A 16,233-nucleotide genomic window follows, 5' to 3' on the forward strand; every position below is an offset into this window, starting at 1 on the left:
CACCACAGAGATGAACAGAGAAATGGGGCCTCATTTGGGAAGATTCAGAACACTTAATTCTGCCTTATTAATAAGCCTCGCCGCTACACACATATATTAATATAATAAATGATTGCTTATGCTTTATAAACAAATCTAATTAAAATAAAAGCTTAAGTTTTGTATTTATCTTGTACCATAGAACATGATTTTCTTTGTATTTCAATCCCACAAAGTGTCCAAATGACGCACTACATGATATAAGGAAGATTATCACATGCATATCGGTATTATCTTTCTTACGAAAATGCATTCCTTTCATTACCTTTTACTTTTTAAAATGAACTCAAATTGTGTATAATGTAATAATTTAAGTAGAATAGATTCTAATAATATAATGATCCAGTGTGTTGCACTACTTCACTGCTTCACTGCTCTATGCCGTCTGGAAATAAATCCTCAGACTGCTTACTGCCCTGGGCATGTACCAATGAATTACAGGAGCACATCTATTTCTCACTGCGTTGAAGCAGGAGACACACAGTCTCTGCAAACACATCCTAGATACAGTGTTCCAGCACCTTTGACCTCATCCAGAACGTATCATTTCTTGAAAGGGATTGCTGTCCGAATGCACATCTGAATCCCAAACAGAATCTCTAGTAAAATACGATCATTTGTGAAACAGGCAAATGACTGTCTCAGGGGCCCATTCCTCATTGTCAGACATATGTATGCAATGCTTTCACCGTGCATTGAGCAATAGGGATTAAAAACACAGCAGGTAAGGTTAGATGTCATGTTCTATGATCATTTCTTTCAGCATTAGGGACTAAATATACTAAACGTATGATGCTAAAATGTTATTTTCACATATATTAATGTAATAAATGATTGCTTATGCTTTATAAATAAATCTAATTAAAATAAAAGCTTAAGTTTTGTATTTATCTTGTCCCATAGAACATGATTTTCTTTGTATTTCAAGCCCACAAAGTGTCCTTTGATCTCTATTCTGTGGTAATCCATGATGACCCCGTTCTTCAGGTGATTCATCATGTCCTCCCTCGCCTGTTGAGAGGCCACCTGATCTCTTCTGCCGTGGCGTGCTTCATACACGCCCTCTTGAAGTGAGCAGGAAGCTGATCAAAAGTATTCAGGCACATCTTGCACACCAGGGGAATCCTCGCGGGTTTCCTTTGAAAATAAATAATACCATCTGTGTATAGAAACAAGCTAAGACTGATTTCTTAAATTATCCTTAAAATTCTCTCTCATAGTTTGAGCATAATGATTTTATTGCATTTATATAAGAATTGCTCATTGCTCCTAAATAAATAATGGTCTCAGTCACAGACTTTCCAATAGAAGCCATTGTGGAGTTCAGCAACTGCAGGTCCAAGAAGTGGGGAAGGAATTTTAAAAGAGAAATTGAATTACAATACAGAAGGAATGGCTGAGGGTTCACTGAAATGTATAAATATACAAATTCCAAAGACTGAGTCCATATAGAAACAACTACTTTTCATTTTCAGTATAAGAAAAAAAAAACTATCTTCCAAAGCATCATAAAATTGTCCCTTCTTCCAGACCCTACTTCTCTCTTGTAGTAGTACAGCAGACCTTTCCAGGTGAGCAGATCACAGAGTCCGAAATGAGCTTCCTCCATCAAGCAAAGTACCTGAACATGACTCTGTCTTCATAAAAGCGCCCCTGTAATAAAGAAATTAAATCCAAAATCAAGAGGGCAGTTGCCTACTGAAATACAAGAAGTCATCAATTTTAACCTAGCAACACATTAAAGGCTGCATCTATACAAGTGCGATTCTAGAAATGCTCACCAGATTACGTTTTAAGAAGGAACTGCGCCACAGGTTCCGCCGAGATCTTAAATCGGATGGCAGGATTCAGAGTCCGGAGTGTGGACTGATGGCGAACGGAGGGTCCACATACTGTGGATCCCTCAGTGATCTTCCGCGTATTCAAACCGCCAGCGTGTGACTCCCCTGTCCCTGTGACCTCATTGCTCTGCTCTCTCCTCTGTGCAGCCGAGCCCGACTCACGGTAAAGTGAAAAAAAAGATGCCCTCAACGTGAGATTTACTCTGGAGCGAGGATAGATGTTACCTTTTTATCATTTAACAGGATGTATGTGATGTGGCGACTAGGTTCAATTTTGTATCCTCTTTAAAAGATTAAGGACTGGGGTGAGCGTGATTTACCACCCTTTCAGCTAAGAACCCGACTTGCGCACCGTTTAAGCTGCATAGACTCGGTCGTTTAACTCTTCTCCGTTAGCAGGGTTAAGGTTAAAGAAAAAAAAATAGCTGACTCCTTTTTTTTGCCAGCTGCTAGCGCTGATTAGCAAGGCTTGTATTTCATGTTTTGCAAGTTGCATCCATTTTAAGAAAAACAAGTCGCGTTAAAGACAGGAAATGAATACTTGCATTTAATTAAGTCTAGCCGTAGGCGGGGATCTCCTGTTTACTAGACAGGCGCTTTAACCAACTAAGCCACGGGGCCCCAGGAGTGTTGTCCTTTTGCAGCCACTTGGACACACCACTCAGACACATCTGCATTCGGTGTGTGCTCCGCCTGCTCGCTGAGCAAGTTGCCACCTTTACATACAATAGCAACATCGACACCAAGAGAAAGGATGACAAATGGCTTTTATCTGGAACTTTTCATGTCCAAGGAGCTCAATGTGCTTTCTGTGTAAACAGGGCCACTGAACTCCACACTGGCCACTGAACCACAGCAGTGGCTTGCTGGCTTGACATCTCCCAAGGAAAATGTTGAAATCACATGTGGAACAGGAAAATGACCCTCGAGTATGTGGGGAAAAAAAGAAAAAGATCATCTGGAGCGCGCCAACCCATGTCCGGACAGCCCAGTTTCGTCGACAAGGTGGCTGAGTGGTTAAGGTGATGGACTGCTAATCCATTGTGCTCTGCAGGCATGGGTTCGAATCCCATTCTCATCGCTCTCCATGTCTGACACGTGTGCCTGTTCGACATCGGCCCTCCTGTTGTTTGCTCCGGTGCTAGAGCCGTACATTTTCTAGCAGTGGCTGAACATGGTATAGTAGGCCAACGTCGGTATCGAGCAGTGACAGTAACAGTACTTACTGCGCCCCATAAGAAATCGTTTGTCCCTGTTCAAAAGAGATTGTGCGATGTCCTGCGGCGTTCGTAAAGCAAACCTTTGACAGTTTGAAAAGAGGAATTTATTCTGCTTCCTGTGCGTGCAGTAGTTACAAAGTTGAACGTCTTTACACGATCTGCTGCAGTTTTCAGTGGGCGGGCTTTGTCAGATGGCTTGAAAAAACGCACTGTGTTTCGGCTCGGGAAACATCATGAGCAGTGTCCTGCATGTTTTCTGTGTATAGCTGTCTTTTAACGCATACAGAATTCATTCGAAATCATTGATTTCTCCAATTAACAAGGGTCCCTTTTTGAACCTGCGAGAAGCATTCTTTCAATGTAACAGATTTACTCCGGGGAAAGCCAGCACGACATTGAGAGTAGCTCAAGCTTTCAGCACCCGTATCGGACTGCGTGTATGCAGACACCGCTCAGAATCCCCTGTAAGATTCTCCCTCAATTCCGTTTTTCAGTGCTTTAGCTCTTTCAAAAGGCTTTGCTTTGCTAGTCACAATCCAAGGCTCATGACAGCATTTGAAAACATTCGCCACTGCATTGGCCGGGAATCGAACCCGGGTCAACTGCTTGGAAGGCAGCTATGCTCACCACTATACCACCAACGCACACCCACAGGAAGCCTGCAGGACACCACCAGAGAATGCTTTTTTTAATTTTTTTTTATTAAACATAGAATTTACAAATACAAATACAACAAGAGGATCAGAGTCATGTACAAGAGAAAAAAAACGCAGCAGAAAAAAGCATTTAACTACCAGAGGTAATTAAGTAATTATGTGATCAAATTGTATATTTTACACGTATCATATTTTCCTTGCTTTAATATTTCTCAATTATTTATAAACTTTAGTTTCAACATGCATGCGTTTCCTGTAAAAAATAAAACTCAGCACACAGTTTTTCTTTTAACAACATTTCGAGTACCTCTGGCATTCATGAAAAGCAAATAACTAACTCTAAGACTGTCTAAACTATTGAGTTTTTCAAAGAACCATGAAGAAAGATGTGAAGACGGGGGTTTGAATTTAATCCTTTCTGTAGGGGGTTTAGACTTCTAAGTCACAAGCTGGGGTTTATGGCAGGAAAGGGGGTTAACTGATAAGGATTGCAGATGCAAGCTAGGAACCCCCCTGGGTGTAATGTTAAACTGACCATTTGCCCAGAACATCGTAAACTGGCCAAATACCATGAACCCCCCTCTTTACCATCAGACCGAGTGACGTCAGAAACGGAGAAGAAAACACTATATAACCCAAAAGTTTGTAACAGTACGTGGAACAATACTTCGGTTTTGTTGTTTCTTGCGGGAAACAAGACTTCGGCTTTATTGTTCCTTGCATGCAATAAACTCATCTGTTTTACTTCATCTCGGGATCAAGAACCTTATTTCTTCTGTTACAACAAATTTGGCGTAGTCGGCGGATGCTCCAGAAGGCGCAGAACTTCCCATCGGCAGGAGAGACGGTCAGCGCGCACATAACTAAGAGGTAAGGACTCCTCTTTTATTTAAAAGTCCCGACTCTCTCTGACCGATTGGGAAATCTCTGCTCCCTGCGAGAATCGCCCGAGATGACGGAGTAAACGTGAGTTTCTGAATTCCTCTGGCCCGGGGAAGGCACCGGTGTATGTAATGGGTTGGTTGCTGTAAGCCCAGAATTTGGTCTGGCAGGGGTTCCGCGGTATTGTGTACAGGCGTTCGAAGCTGGTGTATGCCTTAATTGCGCGTGGAGTTTTTAACGGGTTTTGGACCCTTACCGTGAAGTTCAGGACTGGTGTGGGTCTTAATTGCACCCAGAGTTCTGAAGGTCAGAACTGGTTTGGGTCTTAATTGCACCCGGAGTTCTGAGGCTCAGAATCGGTGTGGGCCTTAATTGCGCCCGGGGTTCTAGAGCAAGTGGTGCATTAAATGCACGTAGTTCAGGACTGGTGTGGGTCTTAATTGCACCCGGAGTTCTGAAGGTCAGAACTGGTTTGGGTCTTAATTGCACCCGGAGTTCTGTGGCTCGGGATCGGTGTGGGCCTTAATTGCGCCCGGGGTTCTGGAGCTGAGTGGTGCATTAAATGCACGTATAATCCAGGATTGGTGTGGGCTTTAATTACGCCCGGGGTCCTGAGATTAGCTACGCCTTGATCGTGCACAGATTGGAGTGGCGTGGTTTCTGGCGTGGCGTGGTTTTTTTTTTTGTTTTAAAGGAAACAGGAGTAGAAGAGATATATGTATGTATGTTTTTGGTGTTTTCCTTGTTTGTGAAATACATATACACACGCACGACACTAACATAAACACACCTCATAATAAAGAGCAAAGCATTAAGTAGCAGGATTTAAAGGACGTTGAGACCCGAGAATCGCCCTGATTGAGCTCAGTGCGTAAGTCCACCCCGGGGCAAAAGCAGCGATGCTGGCGTTCTGGGGATGGTGAATTACTGATCAAGAAAGGGGGTTTTCGAGGTCTCGTTTCTTACCTGTGAACAGTGCGGTGTAAGTCCTCTCTAAAGTCTCGGAGAGGCATTTAGATCTGGAGGTAACAGACGCCCTTGGCTGAATGAGTGCAGTAATGCACAGGTTTTTCCAAGTGAAAACATCCCCCTACTGAATGAGCTGTTACCTCACACACGACAAAAGTAAATCTTAAAGAGACCGAACATGTGCGCTAACTGATGGTTTGAGAAAGTGGTGGAAGGGTCCGTTTAAATATCGGAAAAGTGTAAGTTGACGGAAAAGAAGGAGAAAAATATGGAAAAAGCTGAGTTTGTCAGAGGGAATTTGGGGGCGAAGACGCCTGTAAAGAAAGCATATATGAGTATTGATTGGCAAAAGCACAAGCATGTAGCTCCCACCCTGGTGCACGGCCGGCACCAGTGGTGGCAGATACATGAGAAAAAAAAAAAAGAAATTGGGATGTGACTTAAAAGTGTGTTTACGGGGAAAACAAAAACCCGGAAGAAAAGATATTTTAATCGCTACGAAAGAGTATAGAAAAAAAGCTAAAAGAGGCAGTACAGGAGAATGAGAAACTAAAGAAGGAATTAACTCCTGGTCACGCTGCACTGGTTAATGTGCTGCAGCCAGCGACTAAGTTATATCCTGCTCTCCCACAGGGGAACAAACAGGCAGGAAACGAAAATAATTGGGATCAATTCCCTCAGTGGCCATATGGAGAAGGGGGGTCTGATTGGGATAACACTTGGTATGAGTGTGATAAAGACGGATCAGGGTCTCCCCTGTTAGAGGGAGGGCGCCCGCAGATCTGTACTCTCACTCGAAGTGGGAAAGGACTTGATGTAGCAGGGGCTGGCGCCGTTGATGACAGTGCCACTCTAACACTGTCTCGCACCCCGTCGAGGGGGTCTGCAATCGCACCTACCTTCCCTGATTTCCCCCATACGATCAAATCCAAAACCGTAAGATATTGACCGGTGGGCTAAAGTACCGCACCCGAAATTAGAAATGCAGCGAACCTGGAGTGCGCTTCAGGAATTAAAAGGATTCATGTAGAAGTAAAACAAGAATACAGCACATTGTATTACGAAGAGAAAAATATATTCTCGATGTGTATGTGTGTTTTATGAATTTGTGTGCCGGCATGTATGTGTGTAACTGTGAGTTTTGGTATACTAAATGACGGTGTGAGTGTGTTTAGCCAGCGGGACTGGCTAGAGACGTAACTAAAGAGACTTGACGAAAATCAACTTAAGGAGATTGGAAAATATAAGAGCGTCTGAAACGTATAAGTACAGTGCAGGTGGACGTAAAAGTAGTTAAACAGTTTTTGTATTATTATAAATTATTATAAATTGTAATTTATACAATTAGTTGCAATAATGGAAACAATTTGGTTTTATTCGAATGTCTCGAAACCAGACATGCTGAAACGGTGTAGGTTTAGAATCGAGACTGGGGAAAATAACGTCTTGTGAGAAAATCTGTTTACCTAACGATTAGATCCTGTAAATCCCTTGTAGCCTCCCTAAGTCTGTCCCAGTCCAGTGGATAAAAATGTACTGTTAATGGAGTGTTGGTTTCTCTGTTAGGGGATACTGGAGCACTACTGTCCTGCTTGTTTCACTCCTCTGTTCAACAGTGTACTATAGAGCAATGTATATGGGAAGATGGCAGGAGGCCACAGGAGTATTGGGACAGCAAGTTTTACTTGCCGAGTACCAGATTTTAATGGGTGGTTTTATTCCAGATCTATTGGGTTGGAATATTATGCATTACAAAGAATGACTATGCAGAACAGGGTATCACGTGGCTTCAACTGGCTGTGATCACTCAGTATGTTGATGGTATTCTGAGTGCTTCCCCTGACGAGGAAACCCACAAGTCTGAGTTGCTTCAGCTTTAGAGTGTCTAATAGAAGCAGTTATGATAAGGCCCTTTTGTGTCTAGCATTGTGAAATTTTAACAGGGCCTGGGTGCAATGTTTTTTACAGGGTGAGCACAACTCTTAACAGATCTGCTTAAGGGGGGAGTGCAGTACAAGGACAAGATTGCCTTGGTTCCCGCAGCAAAAGCCGCCTTTAATAATTTGAATCAAGTTCTCTTACAGGTGCTGAGACTGGGGTTTCCTCAGATGGATCAACCATTCCTTTGTATTATTGCAAGTTGCTGACAGAGGCCACACAAGGAGCCCGCGAGCAGGTCCTGGAGGCGTGGGGACCACCACCTGAAGGAGGGCACGACCTCATCCCAGGAGAGTGGGTGTGGATCAGGAAATTTCCTTCACAGGTTCTCCAGCCCAGGTGGGACGGACCCTACCAGATCCTGTTGACAACCGAGTCTGCGGTTCGAGTGGAAGGAAAAGATCGCTGGATCCACGCGCCACACTGCCGACGAGCCTCATCCCCATTTACAGACTCAGAATGAAATCATTTCTGTTTATAACAATAATTGTTGCTGTAGGACTATGTTCCGCAGGAATTAATGATCATCTCTCCCACAAAGGAGAACATGGAATTAATTCCTTTTTAGGCCTCTCCTATCCTAGCTAAGAAAACCAACCAAAGTGCCTGCTGGGTGTGTGCCGCATTACCCAAATATGTACAGGGAGGACTTCCTATGGGAGCCATTCCTTGGCGTCGCGAGGAAGTCATAGGCATGATCATTTGGAGGGATAATTTAGGAAATTTTAATATGACAAACTATGGGGGTTGCCATAACACGACTTTAACCTGCACAACATTACAATATCTACAGGAGCGAGGCTTAGAGCCCACGAGTTTCACAGGCTCTTACGCTCCTAAATATAACAGAAGCCATACACCACCATACCTGACTCTAAATAAGGAACGTGAGGGAAACATATGTTTTCAGCACACTAATGGTCTGCACTTGGTTGGATGGAGTCGTTGCAACCTTACCATCGCTGCAAATATATCCACCTCTACCTTCCAAATTCCAGGATGGGATCGGCACACCCCACAATTCGGTATAAGTTTCTTATTTTCAGAGGCATGGGGAGCGCCAAACGGAACATATTTCATTTGTGGAAAACGAGCCTACCCATGGTTGCCAGCCCAGTGGTCTGGCTCATGTTATTTAGGATATGTGGTTCCTCATATCTGTGTTCAAATCCACAGCCCCTTCGGACCTAACCACAGACCACAAAGAAAATTGGCTGATTGGGAATATTATTTAGGTATAATATTTCCACAAGCCGGCATGAACTTTCTGAGTCGAGAGTTAATTCAAATGGCCTCGACTTTAGAAGAATTAGCAAATTCTACCTCATCTAGTCTGAAGGCTGTTAATGATGAAATGGTAGCCCTCAGAACAGTGGCCATGCAGAACCGACTAGCTTTAGATTATGTACTGGCGGCCCAAGGAGGAACTTGTGCAGTAATTGGCACTGAATGCTGCACATATATTCCTGAAAATTCTGAGCACATCTCAGATCTGGCCCAACACATTTACAATGAGGGACAGAAATTTCAGTATGGGTAAAGTCTGTGTTTGGGGCCTGGGGTGGAACCTTTTTATAGTGTTTATCCGTAGGAGTAGTATTGTTTATATGTATAATTGTAATCATCACATTCACAAAAAAATGTATCACATCTTGCTATAACCGTGGAACGTACAATGACATGGCAATACATACCTGTTCGCCAAGAAAGGAAAGATCTGCCCTGACATTGTATTTATAAAAATAGGCTACACTGACGTATGCCATATTTTATAAGGGGGGAATGAAGAAAGATGTGAAGACGGGGGTTTGAATTTAATCCTTTCTGTAGGGGGTTTAGACTTCTAAGTCACAAGCTGGGGTTTATGGCAGGAAAGGGGGTTAACTGATAAGGATTGCAGATGCAAGCTAGGAACCCCCCTGGGTGTAATGTTAAACTGACCATTTGCCCAGAACATCGTAAACTGGCCAAATACCATGAACCCCCCTCTTTACCATCAGACCGAGTGACGTCAGAAACGGAGAAGAAAACACTATATAACCCAAAAGTTTGTAACAGTACGTGGAACAATACTTCGGTTTTGTTGTTTCTTGCGGGAAACAAGACTTTGGCTTTATTGTTCCTTGCATGCAATAAACTCATCTGTTTTACTTCATCTCGGGATCAAGAACCTTATTTCTTCTGTTACAACAACCAGAACTATAACAGTCCTTAAGACTTAACTACACCATTCCAAACTAACACTAAAGAAACACTAGTATATACTGGTATAACAAATATAACCAAACATAATCATTAACTGAGCAGTCACTGGGAGCAAATCTCCTTCCCATCCACAAAGGCCCTCGCTCCCACAAAGTAGGCTCTCCTCCCCTCTCTTCTGGCAGCTTCAACCTGGGGCCACAGCTGGTTCCTGGTACTCCTGTCCGCGGCAGACAGGTCCTCTGCAAACCTCAGTTTGTTCCCATTCAAATACTCATTCTCCCTCGCCACTCGCCACAGCATGTCCCTCGCCGTCCTCTTGGTGAACTGTATTATAATCGATCTGGGGCGCACTTGCCCAGACATGTTCGCTCTCCCGAGCCTGTGAACAAAGTCAATGGCCGATATTACGTCCTCCTGGTCCGGCAGGTTCCTTTTACAGATACCCTTCACTGTTGCAACAAGGTCCTTATCACGTTCCTCTTTAACTCCAAATAATTTTAAATTCCATCATCGACGGTATCTATCTACATCGTTCACTTTCAATTCAAGTTCTTTAATATGCTTTTCTTGTTTGGTATTTACTTGTTTAAGAACTTTTACTTCACTCTTTAAGTCTTCAACCTCTTTAAACACACAGTCCATGGACTTTTTAAGACTTTCGATTGCGACTGTATTAGATCAAATCATTTCCTTCAGCTCACCCATGCTCTGTGCCATCATGTTGAAGATGTTGGTCTGGAGCTCCTCCAGCGTCAGGTCGCCCCTTCCTCTCTTGGCTGCCGGGGTTTTCACAGGTGTGCTGGGCAGGGACTCCGGCTCTTCCTCTGGCAGCTGAGTCTCACTTGGGCTGCGAACGCTCGCGTACGAGCGCATCTCCAGCACTCTTTCCACGTCCCCTCCAGCTGCTTCACTTTTCCCTTTAGTTGCCATCAATTTTCTTGTAGTGCTATACATATACGATTGAGGTTTCTTAGACTTCTCCTTCGAAGACCCAGCACTCTCTTTTCTTTTCCCAGTGTTACTCATATCGAAATTCTTAAACCTAAAAAAAAACGTTTTTTTTTCTTTCAATTATAACTGAAGTTTAAACAAGTAGTGTTAAGTCCTTATTTTTCTGTAGTCAAAAAAAGCAAAAATTAACATTCAGGTCATGAAAAACTCAAAAAAAATCCTCAACCACTAAACTTTACCTCCCACCTGAGCGCCATCTTGAACGCCCCTACCACCAGAGAATGCTCACGATTTCGGAAGCTGTCTCCGGGACGTGCTGATTCCACACATCCTGAATAAATCATGATATTGTTAGTTGCTGTAGCTAGACGTTCAAATGAGTTTCATGGCCAGATGGACTGTTTCCTCCAGCGGTATAGTATTGCAGTGAGACAGCACGATGCCTGCAAGACTATGTCACGCTAAACGCCACAGATTGTGTTTGTCCGTTCATGTCAGTCATCCTGCAGCCACGGGAAGTGGGACACAAACATGCCGCAATGCTTTCAAGACGTTAGGATTTGTTTGTGCAACATCCGAGAAGAGTACTTGTGGCTTGAATGTGAACTGTACGTGCCCGCCCCCTTTCCTCTGTAGTGCATGAGTTCCTCCCGGCATGCCCTTCGTCATTGTTCTGTCATCTTGTATTTAAAGGGTTGTATTTCTGCTGCTGAAAAGAATCAACGGGTTTCTTTGTTCCCAACGGAGCCCTTGTCTGTCATGAAATTCTTCAAAACCTCAAGCTAGAAGAAGACGACAAATATGAAGCGTTACAGCAACGACATGCCATGAGACGATTGATAACGATTTCCATAGGATCCCCGCGGTTGCCTGGCAACCGTCAGCTTTGCGCAGTGGCAGTATCGTAGCCTGTGAGGTTTAGCCGAGGCGGGATTATTGCTAGTTGAAAACTTTTCCCAATACCCCGCTTCCGCCGGTTTGCAATACAATCGGCAAAAGCAATTTTTGACAGTCTCGTTAGAGACTGAGCAAGGTGTTTAAAGACAGATTTGGTCATGGTGACATCATGGTAGAAAGAAGCGAGCTTGTTCCCAGTGGGCATTGATTCGTCGAATATACGTATATTTACGGTGAAATTACGGCTATACGTATATATACGTCGCCTCGAAGTATAATCAACGTCGAATTGCAACCGTAAAATTGACGACATTAACAAACGCATATATAACGTCGAAAACACATCTAACACAGTGCCTGAGGCTTTTTACTGTATGTATCGTGTGTGCCGCAACTAGGAGTATACGGCACTCTGCACAGTGTACGAAGTAAATTATTTTCGCAGCAATTAATTTACACGTGTATAATAAATATAGTAAATATAATAAATTAATTACTGCGAAAATAATTTACTTCGTACACTGTGCAGAGTGCCGTATACTCCTAGTTGCGGCACACAATCAATGCCCACAGCTTGGCATACAAGGGTTTTGCTGAGGGGGTCTTGCCACCTGCCTGAAAAAAAACAGTAAAATGTTTGAGTGCCTATAGAGTTTCTATTTTTATTTTCTTGACAAAAGTCCCCCATCAGTGCGCGGTGCCCGAGGAAAAATCTGTAGGGGGGCGTCTGAAATTCTGAGGGGGGAGTGATATTTCAGTTGAAACGGAGCTGTACGGTGCAGCTACCCAAATGAAATCTCGCAGCTATGCCATTGATTAGTGCTTCATGATAGAAGATAACGACTAGCAATCTGGTATTTGCGATGAAGTTTAGTTTCACATTTTTCGTCACTCTCAAGGTTTGTATTGCCTGGAGCGAAAAGTACCATAAGCGTTCATTTTTGCAGCTACATGGACGTTCTGAATCGTTAAGAAAAAAATGTTGTAAAACCAACAGAAAGCACAGACTGCTATAACTAGTCCTAGTTATAAAACGATTTTAAGTATAATGATAAACTACTGCAAGGAATCGGTCCACCTGAGCAAACAGGATCGTAATGTTGACACTCAATAATATGTGCAGTTCCTGGACGGATAGCCCTCCTGCCTATCAAACAGACTGAGTGACTGTTCGTGTCATTTAGTGTTGTCTGACCATTGACAAAGTACAACTATTTTTTTAGGGTGCAAATTAAGTTAGGTAAAACTTTTTGCCCAAAACTGAAGGGGCGACATTCCCCCCTCCCCCCGTGATGCCAGGCCTGTCCCCATCCTATTCCATAATGTCATTATATATAATACCATACAACAGTGACCGATCCTTACTTATTGCATGCGTTAAAATTGCACATCAGCTCATAGCAGCGATGTATTATCAATGTTAAATTTCAACCATAATATCGACAACATTAATAAACGCATACGTTGAGAAAATATCGAACCCAGCATATTTTCCGGTTATATACCACAATGCATTGCTAGTATTCGTTGGTCACCATTTTGGACACGTTTTTCAAACGTAAAAGTATATCCGAAAATATCTCAGCAATCCTCTTTTGACGAGTAAGTATGAACAATAATAATACTATCTGAATACATACAGATCTTTCTTAATATTATTTTGATTAAAATAGTATGTGAATAAGCAAAAAAATGGCACATAAAATAGTGTGAATGGGGAAGATGACACAAAATCGTTTTGCCGTTTCTCTTATTCTTATTCTATGTTGTACTTTCAAACTTTGGGTACTCTTTAATTAGGACAGACTTTATTGCTCAACTGCTATGATGCAAGCCAAATTTTATACATTTATTTCAGCTTTGAGCTTAGTAAACCGTTCATTTTTTAGATTATACTAAAGAAGATATTAATCATCATTTATTTGGGAAGTAATATTATATAATTTTCTCCTAGCTGCGGTGCTGAAGTCCCACCCTACATCAACAGAAAAAGAAATAAAGGAGCACGCAATGTGTTACTTGAAGAATGCATATGCAAGGCAGGGGGCCAGGAGATCTGGACTCTGAAAATAATAGGTTTTTGGTTCTAACTGTTAGGACAATTAGACAGGGTTTGCAAATAGTGGACAAAAATCGTCTTAACTTCCATTGTAATATTTTATATTTTATGTAATATTTTTTTCTTGGAAATATAGAAGTTGTACATTTTAAAATGTATATTTGAATCAAAATGTGGTTTTGAGTTAGTGTGTTAATGTAATTAGTTTTGTGTTTGTCATTACTATACTGTATATTGCCATGTTACCAGAATTTGTAGCTGAAGTTTAAGACTAGTTGTGTTTTTATGATTATTGCCCATATGTTGATTGTTGATTGATTGTATACAATGTATAATTTGAAATACATATGTTTCAGGTGTGAATGTGTATTTTCAGAATACATTTCTAAACCTAATCATTGGCTTGTTTTACTTGTTTCTACACCTATAAAATCTATCTTTGATGTATAATAGACCTCTACCCATATACGTATAATAGACCTCTAATGTTATCCGTATAATAGACCTCTAACCATATACGTATAATAGACCTCTAAAGTTATCCGGAACTCCAACCATATATGTATAATAGTCCTCTAAATTTATCCGTATAATAGAACTCCAACCATTTATGTATAATGAACGTCTAAATATAGACGTATAATTGACGTTTAACTTTAGACGTATATTAGAATTTCATTCTAGACGAATTGTAGACCACATTTAGACGTCTAAGATATGCGTTTAATAGACGTATATTATACGTCTTTTGCCCAATGGGTTACGTCTCAACAGAAACGCTCTTTAGCTCTTTCAGCGTTATGCAGAGAACATCGTCTGTCGAGATCACTTTTGAGTCAGCGCGAAACGCCGTGTGCTGTCAGTTTGATTTCATATTGCTCGTAGCGGCGCCCGGCTTTTGTCTGTCAAACGTTAGGTTGCGCTTCTTCATGCTGCATCGTCGGCATGAGTGGAGCTTTATAAACGTCTGTACTTACTGCGCCCCATAAGAAATCGTTTGTCCCCGTTCAAAAGAGATTGTGCGATGTCCTGCAGCAAACCTTTGACAGTTTGAAAAGAGGAATTTATTCTGCTTCCTGTGCGTGCAGTAGTTACAAAGTTGAACGCCTTTACACGATCTGCTGCAGTTTTCAGTGGGCGGGCTTTGTCAAATGGCTTGGAAAAATGCACTGTGTTTCGGCTCGGGAAACATCATGAGCAGTGTCCTGCATGTTTTCTGTGTATAGCTGTCTTTTAACGCATACAGAATTCATTCGAAATCATTGATTTCTCCAATTAACAAGGGTCCCTTAAAGGATGAGTCAAAGTAACGTCTAATCGGATTAGTTTCCTTAGAGCTGGTTCAGAGTTTGCTCAAGAGTTTACCTTTCACAGATGCGCAAAGAAGAATGTTGGGGGTGCACGCTTCAAGGCGCCTTACAGCTGTAGGGAGTGATTCGAGACGATTCGTGGCGTGTGCTCGTTCCCATATACCGTACGACCCGGGGTGCAGTGCTAGGATGACGTACAATACCGCTTGGGCACGTAACAGCGTTATATGCAAGTGCGGGACGTGAGGGTTTTCGTTTGTTCGTTTTGTTTTGCTCTGCTTTGCTTTGTTTTGCTTTCCATCGCGTTGGTAAGAGCGTAAATAAAAAGGCGATTCCTGTGTCTACCACTAATGTAAGAGCTATTTCAAGTGCGACGTGGTGCGGCTTTTCAAATGCTTGTGGGCATTTCTCTGTTGTTGATTCTTTTTTTGTGTGTAACAAAGTGGCATTTTCATGTCCGGACGGGGAGACTTTATCATTCCGACATGAAGCCACCCTTAAGTCCTCTGAGGCGTGTCTGTCTGCAAGGCTTGTATTTTGGAAATGTTTTTTTGAAACGGAGAACGACTTTGAAATAGGCTTCCGCCGGCGCCTCGCGATCCAGGTAAGATTGTAGCAAGAACGCAGCGGCGGTGGGGCTTGCTGTAGTCGTGGCTGAGTGGTTAAGGCGATGGACTAGAAATCCATTGGGGTCTCCCCGCACAGGTTCCAATCCTGCCGACTACGTTGTCCGCCTTCAGTCGGTGTGTTTCGGCACAAGCAAAGAAGCGTGCCTCTTTGCTGTTCCTGGTGGTTTTAAAACGCCCAATCGCTTGTACCCGCTGCCTTGGAAATAAGTTCTTCAGCGTCCGCAAATGACATTTTGCAGCTGGAAGCAGATGTCGACGCGTTTTGCACAGAGCACCAAAAAAGCGTCTTTTTTGAAGGCCCAGGCACTGAGCATTGGTGGTTCAGTGGTAGAATTCTCGCTTGCCACGCGGGAGGCTCGGGTTAGATTCCCGGCCAATGCAGTGGCTTTTGCAGCGAGCGGCTCCATCACTTGCATCCCCTTGCAACTCGCAACTGAATACCCACTGAAGCTAAGCAGGTGTGAGCCAGGTCAGTACCTGGATGAGGATGAGCTACAGGGAAAAACAAAGCTTCCAGCTGGAAGCGGTGTTAATGGTGCCGGCGGGGGGGTGCTCACCCTGAGGTCTGTGTGGGTCCCAATGCCCCAGTATAGTGACGGAGATGCTGTGTTGTAAAAGGGCGCTGTCTTTTGGATGA

General features: G+C 42.9%; 2 non-coding genes across 2 annotated transcripts; one reads left to right on the plus strand and one right to left on the minus strand.

Moving 5' to 3' along the window:
- Window positions 1–3,672: 3,672 nt before the first annotated feature.
- Window positions 3,673–3,744, minus strand: trnag-ucc (transfer RNA glycine (anticodon UCC)). The gene has a single exon. It is a non-coding gene; the product is annotated as a tRNA-Gly (tRNA).
- A 7,839-nt stretch (window positions 3,745–11,583) lies between these two features.
- On the plus strand, window positions 11,584–11,725 carry LOC138237353 (U4 spliceosomal RNA). Its single transcript, XR_011188889.1, has one exon. It is a non-coding gene; the product is annotated as a U4 spliceosomal RNA (small nuclear RNA).
- The last annotated feature ends 4,508 nt before the right edge of the window (window positions 11,726–16,233 follow it).

The sequence above is a fragment of the Lepisosteus oculatus genome, unplaced genomic scaffold, assembly GCF_040954835.1.
Source record: "Lepisosteus oculatus isolate fLepOcu1 unplaced genomic scaffold, fLepOcu1.hap2 HAP2_SCAFFOLD_96, whole genome shotgun sequence".
Classification (NCBI taxonomy): domain Eukaryota; kingdom Metazoa; phylum Chordata; class Actinopteri; order Semionotiformes; family Lepisosteidae; genus Lepisosteus; species Lepisosteus oculatus.